Source organism: Podarcis gaigeae (genome assembly GCF_964106915.1).
Source record: "Podarcis gaigeae genome assembly, chromosome: 1".
Lineage (NCBI taxonomy): Eukaryota > Metazoa > Chordata > Lepidosauria > Squamata > Lacertidae > Podarcis > Podarcis gaigeae.
The window spans coordinates 53,375,628-53,392,481 of NC_139678.1; the positions used below are offsets into that span (position 1 = coordinate 53,375,628).

The 16,854-nt window shown below is 43.8% G+C and overlaps 1 long non-coding RNA gene across 2 annotated transcripts; it reads left to right on the forward strand.

Annotated features, from left to right (window-relative positions):
• The first annotated feature begins 507 nt into the window (after positions 1-507).
• Positions 508-16,210, forward strand: LOC310851210. 2 transcript variants are annotated; one of them, XR_014567619.1, is made up of 3 exons: positions 508-951; positions 9,951-10,065; positions 15,810-16,210. It is a non-coding gene; the product is annotated as an uncharacterized lncRNA (long non-coding RNA). The 2 variants fall into 2 exon arrangements; XR_014567620.1 differs by lacking the exons at positions 508-951; positions 9,951-10,065 and adding an exon at positions 15,011-15,607.
• The last annotated feature ends 644 nt before the right edge of the window (positions 16,211-16,854 follow it).

Here is a 16,854-nt window from a genome sequence, read left to right on the forward strand (position 1 = left end):
CGCTTCCCTCACGATGTCGAATTTTAAGCACATCGCGGGACACACAGACGTGCCCTTTGAAGTTTCCCGGGAGGGGGAAAGCAATGGCTAAAGGCCCCCCTCTGGGATATGGCAAAGCTTAAATGGCAAAAACAAAGCTTCTGCAGGAAAAACAAATGTTAACACTCGCCAAACCCCACAACGAAATTTTAAAAGCGTTTGTTGTGACGGGGTTGGCTTATACCTCCTCAGACCTAAATGCAGGATGAGTTGAAAGAAGGATCACTCGTGGCCAGGAACAAACGGCAGGGCTGGTTTGTGCACTTCATTGCTAAGAGATGTGCCCCATAGACAAGACACCCCTGGAGCTAGGGAGGGTCAAGCCCGTGCCCAGAGTGCAATACTGGTGACCCACCATTTGGACCTAGAGACAAGGTCACTCAGCCTTGGGATATTCTGGAGTGTGGCCTTCTGTGCACAGGGGGTGGGGAAAGCCTTCATAGAGGTGGGTGGAAATTTGGGGTGGAACAGCCTTGCAGCAGTAATAGTAAATCCCTTTCTGTTCCATGAGGAAGATGGGCACAGGGATCAAGGAGGCATGTTGGGCTGGGAGAACAAGCTGCTTTCCCACTTATAATTCTATAATTCTCAGCTGTGCTTGACTCAGAATGGGCTCATTATGATTTCTGTCAATATAACCCAGAAGGGCGATGGCTACATTATATTAGGATACAGGGTGTGAGCCCCCATATTTTTGTTTCACACACAACTTACCACAGCCTCCAAACAGAACAAGCAGGCAATACCTGACAGCACTTGCCCAAACCTGATGTCCTAGGAGGATGGCATAGCAACTGAGGAGATGGTTCCACTGCTCTCAACACAGGGTCTATCTGCAAATGGAGGGAGTAGCCATAGAGAAAGTGCCCGGCATTGTTGCTGATTATGAAGCATGACCAGGAAACAGAATTGGTAATATATAATATATGGATGTAGGTTTTGTATGTTTATAGATAAACACATGCCTGTATATAAGTACAGTGCATATATCACTCTGTGATGTCTACATTCTCCACATTTTAATTTATAAAGTGAGGAAGTGGTGGGGCCAGGGTCAATCCTGTTTAGGAGTCTTGTAATCTGACTGATTTCTATCATGTGTGGCTATTTGTGGTTAGGTTGCTCTGTGGTGAAAGAAGGGCACTCTGCATATGGTCAGAGGCACACTATGACTGCTTCACATGTCCAAGAGCTAAACTCTGGTGCTGAAAACAGGTTGCTGAGGTAGGTCCTGGCTCAAAGCCATAATGACAGAGCACATGTAGAACATTCGAAGTTGCCTCAGTAGCTCAGTTGGTAGAGCATGAGATTCTTAATCTCAGGGTTGTGGGTTTGAGCCCCATCTTGGGCAAAATATTCTTGCATTGCAGGGGGTTGGACTAGGTGACCCTTGGGGTCCCTTATGATTCTGTGATTCAATCCTCAGGTATAGCTCGTTTATAAAAAGAACCCATGCAGAAGTAGAAGCAGGCTGTAGGCTGGGCAGTTGAGAGACAGCCATGCCTGATTTCTGCCAAGGCTGTGGCTGTGGGAGCAACAAGACATTCTTGGGATGGTAACATTGTGAGCCGCTCCATCATAGGCTCAGGTGGTACATATGTGTAAATAAACCATATGTCAGTCTGAGGAAACTGAACCCTGAGTAAGCACCTAGAACCGCTGGAATCCCACACCGCTCGGAAATTTGGGTTGCATGCAACAATATATACTTAGAGCAGGTGAGGTGGACATAGATCTAATTTAACATGTGCTTACTTAACACTGTAGGGACACGGGTGGTGCTGTGGTCTAAACCACAGAGCCTAGGGCTTGCCGATCAGAAGGTCGGCGGTTCAAATCCCTGTGACGGGGTGAGCTCCCATTGTTCGGTCCCTCCTCCTACCCACCTAGCAGTTCGAAAGCACATCAAGTGCAAGTAGATAAATAAGGTACCGCTTCAGCGGGAAGGTAAATTGTGTTTCCGTGCACGGCTCTGGTTCGCCAGAAGTGGCTTAGTCATGCTGGCCACATGACCTGGAAGCTGTCTGCGGACAAACACCAGCTCCCTTGGCCTATAGAGTGAGATGAGCACGCAACCCCAGAGTTGTCTGTGACTGGACCTAATGGTCAGGGGTACCTTTACCTTTACTTAACACTATGCGCCTTGCAAACTGCACTAAGGTCTCCTCTCTAAATCTTCAGAGGCTGGTTGCCCCAACCACTTTGTGTTGCCCTGGTTTAAAAACAACAACTCTGACAGCAGCACAAGCAAATCAGAATCAAGTATCCCTCTTCCTGCTACCTATTCATACAATCACACCTATTCATACAATCACACAAAACATGCTAGGAAATTGACAGAAACTGCAAACTAGGAGCGGAGAGAAGAGTGGAGAGCTGGCAGTGAATGAGATACAGAGTCATTCACGACAATGTTTGAATGAACATGGAGCTTCCACATCCTTTTAATGCCAGGTCATCATGCTTCCCTCTGCTATTCTCTCTTTCCCCAGATTTTCTCTCTCCCTGATTCTTCATTATTTCCCTGACTACCAAGTGCCTGCTTCTCCCCAATTTCTTCTGTCAGGTACAGTCTGTCCTCATCCCCCCCACTTCTCCCCATACTGCACACTAGGCAAACCATGTCCCCAGAAGCCCTCCCTTCACAGGCTAGCGATGCCATCTTTCTGCAATGTGGATGAAAAAGGTACAGCCACGCAGGGGGAAAGGGAAGGAAGGAGGGAGAGGGAGAGAAGTGAGGTTATAAATAGCTCAGTAAACGCTTTTCTCATTGACATGGCTTGGACAGAGCATGGAAAAACAAACAGAGGAAACTCCATCTAACAACCCCACATCTAAACAACGCCTTGCACATTCCTCCTGCTAAATAATAACAGATTTTCCACGAAGGTGTAGATAATACCCAGGAAGAGAGCATGAACCAAAACAAATTATCAACACCCAGTGGATGTCAATATTTTGGTCCCTTTCAGTTCTCCCATTGTAGTAGTTAGACACACAGAGATTGCCTATATTTAGAGGAAGGTGTATTTTTAATACAGGGGAACAGAGTTTGCTTCCATTAATAACAGTGGAACACATTCACCAAGGCAGCCCTGGCTGTGAGTAGTGAATGTTGCTTTAGTGACGTATGGAGACCTGAGAGATAAAGGACAAGGCAGGAGAGAGAACAAATATTTTGAAACTCAGATAGTGACTACCTTCAACATCGCAATCATGGGGTTATATTTTTTTTAAAGAAAACACAGCCTATTTGCATTTGGAAGGGAACACCTTCCAATTTGTTTTGGTGGGATTTGTGGAGTTTTTAAGTGGCATGTACTCATTTTTGGAAGCAAGTGTTTTACACAGGCAGTTGTGTGTGGTGAGCAGTCCCATACATTAAAAGTAAACAACTGAAATGCACATTTGGTGCATTATGTGCAAAGCCACCAGAAGTCTGCCAGTGATGTGAAGACTGGAAAGAAGAAAAATAAGTATATTTGCAGGCGTTGGAAGGAAAGTGATAGTTGATTTTTTTAAAAAAACATTGTGCTAAGAATCACTGAACTTGAGAAGCCTGACATAATAAAACATGGGAATAGCAGACTCCCTATGACCATGTTCTGCCAGCCAGGTATCAAACCAGTATTCCTTTGACTCCGCATTGATGTCTGGTCTTCATTGTACTTCCTTAAGGTGATTCCCCTCATTGGTCATTTGCCCTTTTAGCTGTCACTTGTAACCATTCTAATTAATCAGCATAAAATTTGGCATCATGCTCTTATATTGGGCAGTCCAGTATTCCAATTTACAGAGCAATAAAAATTGAAGATAAGTTGAAATAAGAGGAATTTGTAATAGACAGGTCTTTTGCTAAATTTAGTCCCTCATCCCAGCTTAGCCGGAGGTATGTCAATACAAGTCCTTGATCACACCCAGAAATTCTGGACATGGGAATTTCTACCAGGCCTACCAAGCAGCTGCATACGTGTGACTTTTCTATGTATGTGATGACTTCCTTAGTTTTCTCTAGACACAGCTCATCAGAGACTGTTCCTGGGAGTCCCTCAAATTTCAAGAGTGGCTTTTTGGTCAGTGGAGCCAGTGTTGGAAGGTTGATATCCTGCTGCATTCACAGAAGCTTCCTGTGCTGCTTTCTTTGGACCAGAGGATTGCAAGACTAAAGCATTTGGAGCTTAGTACAGATAAGCAAATAGAAGGGGAAGAAATGGAGGCAGTGAGAGATTTTACTTTCTTGGGCTCCATGATCACTGCAGATGGTGACAGCAGCCACGAAATTAAAGACGCCTGCTTCTTGGGAGAAAAGCAATGACAAACCTAGACAGCATCTTAAAAAGCAGAGACATCACCTTGCCAACAAAGGTCCGTATAGTTAAAGCTATGGTTTTCCCAGTAGTGATGTATGGAAGTGAGAGCTGGACCATAAAGAAGGCTGATCGCCAAATAATTGATGCTTTTGAATTATGGTGCTGGAGGAGACTCTTGAGAGTCCCATGGACTGCAAGAAGATCAAACCTATCCATTCTTAAGGAAATCAGGCCTGAGTGCTCACTGGAAGGACAGATCGTGAAGCTGAGGCTCCAATACTTTGGCCACCTCATGAGAAGAGAAGACTCCCTGGAAAAGACCCTGATGTTGGGAAAGATGGAGGGCACAAGGAGAAGGGGACGACAGAGGACGAGATGGTTGGACAGTGTTCTTGAAGCTACCAGCATGAGTTTGACCAAACTGCGGGAGGCAGTGGAAGACAGAAGTGCCTGGCGTGCTCTGGTCCATGGGGTCACAAAGAGTCGGACACGACTAAACGACTAAACAACAACAACAGATAAGATACAACTAAGGGAGGGTGGAATGATGACCACATATTAAAAGATGATTCATGGTGTAGACAAGTGATGGAGCACTCCTTAAATTGTTAGATTTCAATTCCCATCAACCCCAGTCAGCATGGCCAATGGTCACAAATGTTGGGAGCTTTGGTCCAACTGCTGGAGGACTCCAGGCTCCCCATCCCTGTTGTAAAGAAAGTGGATAGAGAAATGTTCTTCTTCCTAATACTAGATTGGCTGTAGATTTAGACCAGACAAAATAGTGTAGCGTTTTTTGAGAAATGGGTGGTATATAAATTCTTTAAATTGAAATTCAGTGCCACAAAATGTGATGGCGACAGCTTAGATGACTTTCAGTGTCAATTAGATACATTCATGGAGGGTTTTTTAATGGCAGTTAGCCATAATAGCTATACAAAACCCAAGAGCTTTATGCAGTTGCCCTTTGTAAAAGGAACTAAGCATTTGGAATACATTGAGGGTCCTCTGCATCAGAAAAGAATCTTCTTCTTTTAAATACAATAATACAAAGTCGGGATAAGCTGGTGCAGTTCTACAGCACAACAGGAACCACGGTTAATCTGCTGTAGGAAGCTGTAGGTGCACTGCTAGGAGCCCTCACCATGAAAGTGATGCACACAAACTCTGTCTAGATACGCTTTTTACAGTTGAAGCACTGCTGAATGAGGTGAATAGAATGGTAGTGAGAATGCAGCAATGGAGGGTGTGATTCCAGATAACAGGTGATGTATAAGTCCTATATAAACCATGGTTAGGCATTTCTACAGATGTTCATGGGAGTGAACCTCTGATGTGCCCACAAATTGGCACGCTGATCTGGTGTCATATTGGCAACATGCTATCATTTGCTATTTTCATCTAGATATATAAAAAATAAATAAATAGTGACTCATGTTACTGGACATATGCCATGCATTTAAACCCATTTCCAAGAATTAGATGGCAAGTGGTAAACGACATCTCTTGCAATTTAATTATGTTGCTGGCTGGAGAGTTGTGAGGTTTTAGTATTAGATTACCAGGTATCATGTTTTCGTATTCACAGTTAACAAATGGAGAGAGCAAGATGAATAGGGGCTGAAGGAAATCAGCTAAGGGGAATCTCTGATATCGTGGTCATGGCAGCAGCCCAAAGATTATGACTCAGGAAACCAGGGGTTTTAAGCTTCTTGGCTGAGGTGCTGCATGGTCTTCTGGCTTAGTGGTTAGGATCATCAACCTCAAAGAATCATAGAATCTTGGAGCTGGAAGGGACCCAAGGGTCATCTAGTCCAGCCCCCTGCAACACAGGAATCTGAGCTAAAGCATCCATGACAGATGGCCATCCAACTTGTTCTCCAAAGTGTTTTGCAGAACAAATAATTTGGTGCATTGTGCAGATATTTTAAACCTTTCATTTTGTGCCCTCTTGTTGAACATTCAAGCCTCCACACTTCAACGTGGACTTTTCTGAAGCTCTTGTGTCAGTGTATGTTGATCTAATAATACACGGTAGCAGTACCCAAGTCTTGAATCAGTGATCAGATTCTATTTGCACCTAAGTGGACCATCAACCCTCAAAAACATTTTTGAAAGTCCTGGCAAATGTCTACTGTTTGCAGAGGGGGGCGGGATCTAAAAAACTTGTTTACCTGCATTGTACCAAAAAGCTTTAGATAAGAATCACTTACTAGAAACTCCCAAGTAATCTTAGCAGTCAGGGGATAAGCAAAGTCATCATATGGATTGGTAATTTCTTAAAAAAACAGGAAGCAGAGAGTAGGAATAAATGGACTGTTCTCCCAGTGGAGGAATGTAAAAACCAGAGTTCTCCAAGGACTGGGATTAGGAAAGGTGCTTTTTAAATGGTCCATTGTGAGGGATGAGCAGTGAGAACAAGTGGCCGCCAGGTCTGCTGATGACACCAAATTACCGTATATATTTAAAGTGTTTCAGACAAAAAAGGGACGAGGAGGAACTCCAAAAGGATCTCTCCAAACTGGGAGAATTGGCAATAAATTGGCAAACATGGTTAAAAAACCAACGTGTCCAAATTTGAGGCCCTCTTTGAGTTTCAGGCTTAGGCCAAATAGCCTCCTACCCCTACTCTCTGATTGGCCCAGGCAGTAGTAACTGTGAATAGGTGCAGGGCCTTCCCCTGAGTAAATGAAGCAATTGCTTCAAATGCTGATGCTGAAGTTGGCACTAATCCTCAATTTTTTGGCAATCCTTTGTTGCTGCCACTGGCATCCTTGGAAGTCTTTCTTTACTGCTGCCTGACAGCACTAACCAGAACTTGGAGAATGTTTCATGCCTCCTTCTTTGGTTCTTAGCACCCTTTCACTTTTGCAAGTTCCCCAGCTGCTGCTTTTCTGCTGGCTCTTATGGATCTATCCATCATCATTACTGGCCACCCCAGTAGATGTTCGTGTGGCTGAACATACTTCTTTGCTGGGTCAGGCACAGTGCTGTTTGACTCCCTGGCTGTGCTAGTCCCATCAGTTCCATAAAAAACAGTAGCTTTATCAAACTTTTGTCTTGTCCCCCACCCCACCTCAATTGTGCAAGGTTTGAAAAAGCAATCTTCGATACTGAACTTCCAGTAGAAAAGTTCCAGTGAGAAGCAATGCTAGCCTTTCTCAACCTTCCCAGAATGCAAGACCTCAGGGTAAACCCCTCTTATAAGCAAAGTGGGGCAAAGTCCTGCCAAGATTCAGAATTCACCAAAACTTCCAAAGCCATGGTTCAGTCTTTCTCCTGTCACACAATAACATTAATAAATTTTCAGTGGTGGACAGACTTTCTAGATCAGGCATCCCCAACCTGCGGCCCTCCAGATGTTTTGGCCTACAACTCCCATGATACCTTGCTAACAGGACCAGTGTTCAGGGATGATGGGAATTGTAGTCCAAAACATCTGGAGGGCTGAAGGTTGGGGATGCCTTTTCTAGATGGTTCCATTCAGCTCCTCTGCCTGGCCGATCACGAGCAGTAGATCTGACCCCTGTATCCAAGGAAGGAAAAAAAAACTATCTCACATAGAAAGAGCTCAGCTTGGGGAAGGTGGGAGTGGTGATGGCTCTTTCCCCAGCCTGCCTTTCTCTCAGAAGCTAAGCAGGACAAACTCTCACACACACAGTGAAAGAGAGCACAGAGGGGTGCTAGTTATCTTATAAAGGTAAAGGGACCCCTGACCATTAGGTCCAGTCGCGGACGACTCTGGGGTTGCAGCACTCATCTCGCTTTATTGGCTGAGGGAGCCGGCGTACAGCTTCCGGGTCATGTGGCCAGCAGGACTAAGCCGCTTCTGGCGAACCAGAGCAGCACACGGAAACGCTGTTTACCTTCCCGCCGGAGCGGTACCTATTTATCTACTTGCACTTTGACGTGCTTTCAAACTGCTAGGTTGGCAGGAGCTGGGACTGAGCAACGGGAGCTCACCCCGTCACGGGGATTCAAACCACTGACTTTCTGATTGGCAAGCCCTAGGCTCTGTGGTTTAACCCACAGCGCCACCCGCGTCCCAGAGTTATCTTATAGTTTTCTTCAAATTTAAGTTCAGAGCTGAAGGTTTAAAAATGCTGTAGATCTTTCTTTACATCTTTTTTTTCTTTAGCAAAGTAGGAAACCCTCCCTGAGAGCCAGTGTGGTGTAGTGGTTAAGAGTGATAGACTCGTAATCTGGGAAACCCGGTTCACGTCTCTGCTCCTCCACATGCAGCTGCTGGCTGACCTTGGGCTAGTCACACTTCTTTCAAGTCTCTCAGCCCCACTCATCTCACATAGTGTTTGTTGTGGGGGAGGAAGGGAAAGGAGAATGTTAGCCGCTTTGAGACTCCTTTGGGTAGCGATAAAGCGGGATATCAAATCCAAACTCTTCTTCTTCTGTTGCTTCTCTGGTTACTTATGAAGACACCTGGTCTTTAGGGAAATCGCTCTGAGTATATGCAGAACCAATGCATGATTCTGATATAGTCTAGTGCTAGCACATGGGGCTATTCTTGAAGCAGTGCTAACCCCTCCTATATATGCTATTGTGGCTGTGCTGGATTACTCTCATAGCAACAGATGGAGTGGGAGCCTTCCTTGTAGGGCTGAAATTCAGGCAGTCCAATCAATCATATTCCTTTTGTCCCACTCTCTGCAGAGGTCATCCAACAAGGTAACCAAAGATGACTCAGTACCGTAGTCAGACCTGTATCAGATTGGAATGGATCTAAATCTGTGCTAAGATTATTTGCAGCTGCCCCACCACAACCCTCTCCGTCACCTTCCCCATGAAGAGAGTATTTGTAACTGGTCAATAGTTGTTCCAGTCCAGACCTGGTTTCTTTAGGACTTGCCACACAACTGCATCTTTCAAGGCAGCAGCGACCAGCCCCTTGCACAAGGAAGCGTTAACTGTGATCTGGACTCAACCAGTCAGACCTCCTCTGTTGGATTTAATAAGCCAGGAGGGACAGGGGTTAAGAGGGCACATGGTGGGATGTGTTGCCATTGGCACCTTGTCCCCATCGGCAGACGGTGTGAACTGAAACTGATCCCACAATCACCGAATCTGGCATTGGGTACTTCAACTTGAGATGAATCAACTACAGAGTCAAGATCAAGTGGAAAGACAACAGAATACAAAAAGTACAATCTGTGACTAGATGAGCCCTGGGGTCCCTTCCAATTTTAGAATTCTATGATTCTGTGACAATTTAATTTGAACTTAAATGTGTGCAAAATGACCCTTCGCAGCAGCAGTGATGTAGTGAAAGGGGAAATCATTGTCTCTGTTTACACTCAAATGAATAGAATTGAATTTAGTGGTTGAACAAAAGGATGAGAGAAAAGAGTGATATACATGAACCTCAGGTAAAAGCAGGTGGGTGAGATAAGAGATCTTAAGAAAGGGCAGATCACTGTGGAATAGATAACAAGCTTCTAATGAATGGTGTAGATCAAGTGAATCTATACAAATGTTCACACGTTCCATGTGATCCTAGAATCTGTATTGGTGCAAGATCTGGAATTTGTATAATCAGCCCTCGACATCTTAGGTATGGAAAAATATAACTCATATCTCCTTTTGCAGATGTCATGGCAGTTCTTCATCTTCACCTATCATACAGTTGGCCAGAGATGAGTCCAACATGCACTCTGTCTGAATTTCATTTTGCAACATCCATACACTGCAAAGTGGGTAGGTAGTAAGTACATTGAGTAATTTTGTTTCTGTGTTTTGTGTGTGGGTAGGGCAGAGTTATTTGGGGCAGTATGCACTTGAAATTTCTCCTATGTAATCTCCATGTAATCAAAGACCTGTGGAGGATCATGATTGTGTCACTGGATAATCATTTCAACAGAGGCTGCTATGTTGACATAGATGGTTTTTATATGCTGACAGGAATATGTATTTTCCATATCATAAAACTTCCCACATGGGTTCATGGTAATTTCATGCCTCTGAATATCAGTCACTGGGGAACACAAGCAGGAAGGTACTGTTGCCCTCAGGCCTTCATTGTGGGTTTCCCAGTGCCATCTGGTTGCCCGTGGTGGGAAAAATGTTTCTGGACTCGATCAACCTTTGGCTTGATTCAGAAGGCCTTTCTTATGCTCTTAAGGTGTATGCAAGTTCTCTTTTTCTTTTCCTGCTCCTCCTTTGTTGCCACAAAGGAGATTCTAATAAGCTGTTAGCATAGTTGCAACCTCTGGGCTTCAGTTTTGTAAGAGGGAGTGGCAACTAGATGGTGGGGATTCTATCTCCTGTGATATGTTGCAACCATTATGGACAATTAGCTGCACCAGTCTGTGAATAGCTTTTCATCTTATTATTTGGCAGATGTAGATCTGAGATGATACAAGTCTTCATTAATCACATCTCTATTATATGCTTTAAAATTCTCTGATGAAGGATGCCACTGACAGGATTGCAACATGTGTTCCTGCCTGCGATGAGAGAAAAGATATTGGGGAACTAGTTGAAAAGACTTTGTTCTCCATTTTGTTGGGTGTGTGTTGGAGCTCTTGCTTATTTAGCACACCAATTTTAGACGCTAAATTCCTCTCCCTTACTTTCAAAACAATGCATCAATAAACACATGTGCAAAAAGAATTAATGGATGGAGAGTGATTCCCCCCCCCAGCATATCCATTAATGTTGCATACAAAAATCTAAATGTAAAGAATCTAGGTAGCAAGATCAAATGTATTTGTGGTTATAACAGAAGGAACACGAAACACACGGCAAAGCAGATACGTCAAGGCTGGCTTTCCTGGGTATGAAAGAGTTAATCCCTGTGGGGTTTTCATGTACGTCAGAGCAGGTTTCTGTCTGTGCAGCGCTCAGCTTGGATTGAGAGCTTTTGTTCCTTGTTATTTTTCATGATTTCTTTGCATTTAGTGGTGTGGATTCCCCTCCCTTCCTTTTTATAAGAACAACACTTTAAAGCATGGCAACAGAGGTTAGATTTACTGCTGTCTTCTTTTTCCAGTGGGCAGGTACTTAGTATACATAGGGAAGGCAAGGCACCACCAGCCTTGGTTCTCCACTGCTTACGCCTTACGCATTACAGTGTTATCATCACAGCCTGCAGAAAAGACCACACCTTTCCCTCCCATTTACATTTTATTCTAACTAAGAAGAGAAAAACAAACATTTTTTAAAAAAAATGAACCAATGTATTCCACATCAGAAAAAAATCTAAAGTGACAGAATCATGGCATTTGTAATCTTCAGAGCGACTGAAAAAGGACCTAGCATTGTATCACAGAATAGAAGAAACTTTATTATCCTTAACAACAAGGTTCTATAGTTTCTATACCAGTTAACTGCAAAGGGTGACTGTTAAATGGCATTTCAGGGGTTGCTCCAGATGATCCCTCATGTTCACTTACACTTCTTCCAAACGTCCAAAGCAGCATTTAGATGTCGATACGACACACAGTGCAGAGATACATGGGCTATGGAGATTTAGGGTCACTCCTCACATGAGGCTTTTAAGGCATACTGCACATCTAAAAAGTTTTATGTATACAGCTAATCATATAACGTGTGTGCATGACAGGTGTCTTTTTTTCCCCAGCTGTGTGGGTTACGGGTGAACTACACAACAGGAGGCTGGAAGTGACTGCAACTCCACACCTTGTGTAGACACACACTTGCTGCTATGTAATGTGTGAAGAGGTCTATCTGTTTCAATTGTCTCATTCAATGCAGAAAAACCTGCCTTTGTAGCTAGCTGTATAGCTTTGCTTCCATTAATGCCTAGTCACCTTGGTACCAGGTGTGAAATGGGGGATAATTGGGTATGGTTATGTATAGAGTCTAGCCTAGCTACAAACAGCAAAGCTACACGTTGTAATGCCCTGTTGTTGGATCCCAGCCTCCACCAGTGACAGCTGGCATGGCCAATGATCAGGGATTATGGTGGGCACCACGTTCACTACCTGGGCTGTAGCTGAAAGCTATTAACAGGGACAAAGGCGTAAGACCGGCTGGTAAATATGGACATGGATGGGGTGAAATCCACAGGACAATTGCCTGAGGAAAATATTGCATTGGAGGACAGACCTTTCCTGACCAGATCTCTTTAATTAATGTTTCCATTGCTAAATTGTATGACTCAGTGGCGTCGGGGAGCTTTTCACTGCAACCAAATCGTTCTGATTGCTTAAGCCTCTGGAAGGATTATGAGTGTGTGTTTTAAACTTCAGCCTTTTCTGTCTCGGACTTGGTTGCATGAATCTTTCTCATCCTAAGTACATGGGAAATAAGGAGCTCCTTAATATTCACTGGGCTGTTGTCTTCATTGGAGTTATGTCTTCTGTTCCGATATAGAGCCAAAGCAGTCCTTTTAGAATGGTGCCCTCTTGTGCCAAAAAAAAAAAGCATCTCTTTCTCTGTGCAGCTAGGAACATAAATGCTCTATCAGATTATTCAAAATTTCCATATTCCCCACTTAGTTTTTCTTACTGTTTTTTATGTATCCGATGCCCACAACACAAGACCGAAGCATGCTGCCAAGAGTTGAATTCAAAAACCTTTTTTTATATAAAACAAAACATGAATTAAGTGAGGATGGGAGGATGTTGCTGGGGAACCAGGGAAGGAAGCGGTGGTGGTGAGCACTTTTAGGTTTATAAGCAAGCTGAACACTCCTCTCTCACAAGGACTCCCAACAAATGGGCAACAAGTTCAACTATGAATGTATTAGGAAAAAATGGTCACCTTTGACGCCAGTAAGACGTCTTTCATTCTTTATCAGTGGGATGAGGATGGAGGGCAGGAAATCCCTTTTCAGGTCACCTTCAACTACATATGGCAGAGGAATCCCAAACTTAACCCTCTTTTTGAAAAAGACCAACCCCCCCCCCCCCCACTTCCTGGTGTCTTTAACTGTAATCTTTCTACAGAGAGCAAAGGACAAAGCCAAAAACAAAATCTACACATTAGAATTTATCCACATTGCTAATGACCTTTCCCTGGCTTTGTTTTTTTAAATATTGTTGTTCCTCATGGATTTAGCTCTTGCAGGTTCTTGCAGGTGAGTAGAGGTGCTCAGTCCAGCTTATAGATATGAGTATTTGTCTGTTCTGCTTGTATCACAGCTGCGCTTAAAATAGGACCCAGCTGCCACCTGGAGGATTCCAGAAGTGTTGACTACATTTTCCCTTCACCACTTTTGGCTTCTCTGCAGCCTCATAGTTTAATGTGGTGTTGGTGTGTGTTGGGGAAGAATTCTTCACATTTCTAGAAATCTGCAAGCCTTGGATTTTCAGGGAGGCACCATGCATCCCTGGAGTCCTATATTGTTATGTGCTCCTGACTTCTCTGAATAGTAGCAGAACTTTCGGGGCTTGTCCTATGGCGTTTCTGTAATATTTATTTATAAATATGCAAAGGTGGTGACCAGCAACAGCAAATCCATAACCAGTCATTAGATCCTCATAGAGGCAGCCTTGTGCCTCAAGATGCCCCCCCCCCCCAGTTAGGGTGGCTGTTCATTAGCCGTGGAAATCTAGTATAAAAGATTGACAACCAATACTGCCCCTGTGAAATGGCCACTTTCTACTTATTTCTATCAAGGGTCCTTTAAGTTATCAAAATTGAGGAAGATTAAGCTATTGTGTGGTCAAGAGTGTTTAAACTCAGGTGCTTAGGGAAGGAGACTGTGTAGGATAGTATCTCTCATGTGTAAAAGAAACCCTTTCAATGGGAAGATCAAGTTTCTTCCCGTGGAAGGGGCATAAAGAAAAGATGAGGTATCTGTTTTTATGAGTCACTTATTAGATTTGTTAATAGAGTTCTGAAAAAGTGAACAGACCTTATTTTCCTGGGAAAATGACCACACTTTCAAATTCTTGAGTTTTATTACTTATTTTCACTTGAATCTGTGGGAGGTAAGCATGCCATTTTATCAACAGATAAACAACATGTCTATATATTGTTATGCACTATCCAATCTTCTCAGCAGTGAGATATTCCAGGCTCTGTGTTTCCTTTTGGAAAAATGAGGCACAGCAGAGATTGTGGTGTTTTTATGATACAGTATATGGTTTATTTACACAGATATATAACCTGAGTTTTCGATGGAGAGGTTCCCAGTACCACACACTAAGAGCGCTTTGCTTCTTCCCAAGATGCAGTCCTGGTTTCAAATTGTCCTCAGGCATCTCTCTGCCTCCTGCTTTCTGCTTGTCACATTACTCCTACCTTCTAAGCTTTTGGCCCACATTGCTTCCTCTCGCTCTTCTCTTAAGCTTTTGGCTTTATCTCCTAAGTGAAAGAGCCCCCACCTCTCTGACATCTCTCAAAGAGTTTCTTTGATGCTTTGTTGTCCTAATGGCCCATTCCTCAGGTGACTACCTCAACACAGGAAGCTTAGACAAGCTTAAAAGGTAAAGGTAAAGGTACCCCTGCCCATACGGGCCAGTCTTGACAGACTCTGGGGTTGCGCCCATCTCACTCAAGAGGCCAGGGGCCAGCGCTGTCCAGAGACACTTCCGGGTCACGTGGCCAGCGTGACATCGCTGCTCTGGCGAGCCAGAGCCGCACACGGAAACGCCGTTTACCTTCCCGCTGGTAAGCGGTCCCTATTTATCTACTTGCACCCGGAGGTGCTTTCGAACTGCTAGGTTGGCAGGTAGACAAGCTTAATTAGCCCTAAATACATGCTAATTCCAGAAGATTTAGAAGCGTCTAATACACAGGCTTAAATACACACAGGCGTAGCAGCTTTAACACTGAGCCTTAATTAGATTCAGATACCTACTGAACCCAATAATTTAGGGTTTAGCACCCACAAACTCATAATAATATTGTAACCTGATGCCTATATTTGATTAAATTCTTCAGTAGCCCCATGCAGAAGATCCATGTAATCTTCTTCTGAATTGTGCATGAACATACATCAGCTTCATTTCTGATGCCCCAAAACATCAAGAAGCATGGAATCAAATCTCATGGACTCATCACCTCATCATATTCCTTAATGGCAGATGTTGTAGGCATGGGCAGACTCTATGCTTGTGGGATTTGTTTTTATAAAAACTCTTGAGATCCACCAAGCAGCGCTAGGTACAAGGTAGTGGTTGGCAAAGGCAGAAAAATGGTTTCTCAAGTGGTGGAAGCAAGTGCAATGGGAACAGGAACCGGTGGCAAGAAAGCAGACCTCCAGACCATTCTCCAGAGAAGGAGCGATGACCTGATCTGCCAGAATGCCATGATTGACCTTTCCTGCTCTTCAGGTGAAAGAGACTGAAAGCGTCTTAATTATTTGGGGAAATTATCTTTTCAGTATTTCTCTCTGCTACATACAAATTAGCAATATGTAAGTTATGGATTTAGAAAAAATCCCCCAATTTTACTAGTTACTTATCTAGCGATGCAATAGTGTGCATAACTCAATGAAAATGGAACCTGGTTCTTACTGTACATTTCTGTTTACAGGTTATGTTGCAGGACACTCTCGAGAGAGAGGGTGCCTCCCACTATACTTCGTAGGCAGGGTCTCCAGGCAGAAGAGTGGCACTCGAGACCAAATCAGCAAAGCCAAAATAAGCTCCTCAACCCCATGATGAAAATGTTCACCCCACCCCTGGAATCTCAGAAACCATGTAGAAAACTGTAACAAGGTGTGGGGTGAAGAAAACAACCTCAGGACAAGCAAAGGCACAAAATATCATGTGCTATATGACAAATAACCAAGGCAAAGAATCAGAAAAAACAATTCTAGTAGCGAGCAGAGGACAACAAACTAGAGAAGGGGAGACAACATAAGGAAAAAAGAACAGTGATAAGTTGCAGGAAAGGATCAATTGGATAGATTCCCCCCCCCCCCCGCCCCAAGACAAGGAAGAAAAGGGTAAGTCTGGCGGGAAGGACAATTCCACCTGGAAAAGGACTTGAATAGCTTGAGTCATAGAATGGGAAGGGACCAGCCCCTTCCCCTTTAGTCTAGCCCCCTGCGATGCAGGAATATTTCACACAATGTGAGGCTCCAACCCATGACCCTGTGATTAAGAATCTCATGATCTACTGAGCTATAGATGAACAGTTCCAAGGATCCTCCCTACCAAGGATCATCCTCACTACAGAATGTCCTCTGGCCTAATCTGGCAAAAATGTAATTATACTAGTCCTCACTGCTTTGCAATCCAACAATGGCAATGAGTGTTGGAGCAGATTTCCATGTGTGCTTATCTTGCTGAAGCTGAAGATGCAGGCTGGATGTGCAAGATATGTATGGTGATGCACCTGCCTACCATATTTAAAGGAACTTGTTAGCCTCTGTTTTGGACCATCAGTTGTGACCTACATGTACGTCTAGCTCAGTGGGAGCCACTGTCATTTGCGTTTTCAAGCCTTCAGCAGTAACTAGGGTCTGGCATGCCTGATCTCCAAGTTGACATTAGGCAGGAGCTGGCTACTCTTAGTTCCTAGTTGATCATATGTAATGAATGCAAACTTTTAGAAAGATTTTGCAATACAGTGG